We start from the raw sequence: 2,500 nt of genomic DNA on the forward strand, positions 1-2,500 counted from the left end.
GTTATCAGGATGGCCCCAGGGCCAACGAGATATGCCATATCCTGGGTTGATGACATAAAATCCTGCTTCAAACCGTTCCTGACAGAGTCAATCGAAACCATAGTGATGAACATGACCAACTTGGAGGGGAGACGCGTTTACAAAGACAACTGGAAGAGGTTGACCGGACAGACGTCCAAGCATACGTGGGTCTCTTGGTTTTGGCTGGTGTGTACAGAAACTAATCTACCACCAGTTTATGGGATACAGAGTCTGGTCGGGCAATTTTTTCGTGCCACTATGTCACTCCAGACATTTCACGTGTTGTCACGGTGATTTGCTTAAACAACCGTGATACAAGACCAGGCCGCCGTCAACAAGACAAGCTGGCAGCGATCCGATAGGTCTGGCACAAGTGGGTGGAGCGCATACCATTCATCTATAACCCAAGTCCAGACATCACAGTGGATGAGCGTCTGGTCGCTGCCCATTCAAACAGTACATGCCAAGCAAACCGTCTAAATATGGAATGAAGATATGGGCAGCATGTGATGCCAGGACAAGTTATGCCTGGAACATGCAGGTTTACACCGGGAAACCTGCTGACGGTGTTCCCGAAAGGAACCAGGGGAAGCGGGTGGTCCTGGAAATGACTGCAGGGCCCCAGGGGCACAACGTAACGTGGCAATTTCTTCACCTCATATGCCCTTGGTCAGGAGCTGCTCCCCCAAAAAATGACCATGGTGGGGACGGTCAGAAGGCACAAGCCTGAGTTGCCTCCTGCCTTACTCACTACCAAAGACAGGGATTGTTTTTCCTCTAAATGTGCCTTCACTGATAGACACACTCTTGGGTCCTACTGCCCGAAGAAAAAGAAGAATGTGCTCGTAATGACAACTCCGCACAGGGATGCCGCTGTGAGTACCAGGGAGGTCAAGAAGCCCAATGCTGTCCTGGATTATTACAGGAACAAAGGGGAGTTGACAACCTTGATAAGGTATGTTACTTTTTATCTTTCAAGTTTCATGTACTTTTTTTTCTATTACCAGATTGTTTTATCTGCACCATAAAAATAATACATGTTGTTGTTTGGTGAAATGCTCATTGAATTTGTGAACAATATGGAGTCAATTCTATTCATTTGAATATGTAAATATGTTTTAGATGTGATAAATTAAAACAATGCTTGATGCAATTTTTCACATTACTATGCAAGACATGAAGTATCCCTTGTATGTACACATTATTCTATTTACTGAGTGTTGCACTTTTGCAGGTTACTGGCACATACTCTTGTAAGAGGATGATGGCACGTTGGCCCATTGTGGTGTTCTTCAACATCCTAGATGTGTCGGACTACAGCGCGTTTTGTGGTGTGGATGGAGGTGACTCCAGCCCGGGAGCAGGGGAAATTCTTCAAGAGGAGACTATTCCTAGAAGAGCTGGGGAAAGCCATGGAGGCACCCCTCATTCAAAGGCGCCAACACCTTCCTCCAACACCATCTTCTGCTGGATTGGTGAGAGATATATCTTGGTGAGAGAAGCAAGATCTACGGCCGCCAGAGCCAGAAGAGACAAAAGGAAGAGGTGCAATCTGTGTGCACCAGGAGATGTCAAAACGAGCATCATGTGCCATAAATGCAGTGCATATATTTGCAAGGCACATGCAACAACCACCACGTATTGTACAACATGTGCGTGATAACACACAAAATGTAACCACCAGTGATTGACAGATTGTGCACATTTTAATGTTTTTGTTATTGTTAGTGATACTGTTATTGTTACTGTTGTTCTTTAATGTGTTCAGACATAAATTTTGTAATATGGTAAAGTTTTCATGTGCAATTTTGGGCCTATGTCCTTTCTTTACTAATAAAATCATACCGGTCAATTTTGACCGAGTGTCACGCCCTGACCTGAGAGAGCCTTTTTATGTCTCTATTTAGGTTTGGTCAGGGTGTGATTTGGGTGGGCATTCTATGTCTGTATTTCTATGTTGGGGATTGCTTTGTTTTGGCCGGATATGGCTCCCAATCAGGAACAGCTGTACATCGTTGTTGCTGATTGGGAGTCATACTTAGGCAGCATGTTTTTCCTTTGGGTTTTGTGGGTAGATGTTTTCTCTTTAGTGTGTTAGGATACCTGACAGGACTGTTTGGCTGTCGTCTGTTTTTTCTTTGTGAATTGCCTTTTTTCATCTAAAATAAAAGATGAACAAATTCCATGCTGCACCTTGGTCTACTACTTCAGACAGCCGTTACACCGAGGAACACAACAGATGTTATTTTGTGCCATTATTTAAAAATTTGAAATGGTTTCAAAACAAATGTCCTTGTTAAACTTTGACACAAAGTAGTCTGTGATAAATAGCACAATATGTTTCATCTGAGTATTTGTTATAGTCAAAATAATCCATATATTATGCTTTTTTTACTCAAAAACTAGTTGTATGAGCTCAGGTCAATGAGACCTACAGGCCATAAGTAGCAAATAGAAGTTCAAAACGTGTAATGTTCAC

The 2,500-nt window shown here is 43.0% G+C and overlaps 1 long non-coding RNA gene across 1 annotated transcript; it reads left to right on the plus strand.

The window, feature by feature from the left end:
• Positions 1-414: 414 nt before the first annotated feature.
• LOC115162716 (uncharacterized) lies at positions 415-1,559 on the plus strand. Its single transcript, XR_003869623.1, has 2 exons — positions 415-976; positions 1,256-1,559. It is a non-coding gene; the product is annotated as an uncharacterized LOC115162716 (long non-coding RNA).
• The last annotated feature ends 941 nt before the right edge of the window (positions 1,560-2,500 follow it).

Source organism: Salmo trutta, chromosome 25 (genome assembly GCF_901001165.1).
Source record: "Salmo trutta chromosome 25, fSalTru1.1, whole genome shotgun sequence".
In the NCBI taxonomy this organism is placed as follows: domain Eukaryota; kingdom Metazoa; phylum Chordata; class Actinopteri; order Salmoniformes; family Salmonidae; genus Salmo; species Salmo trutta.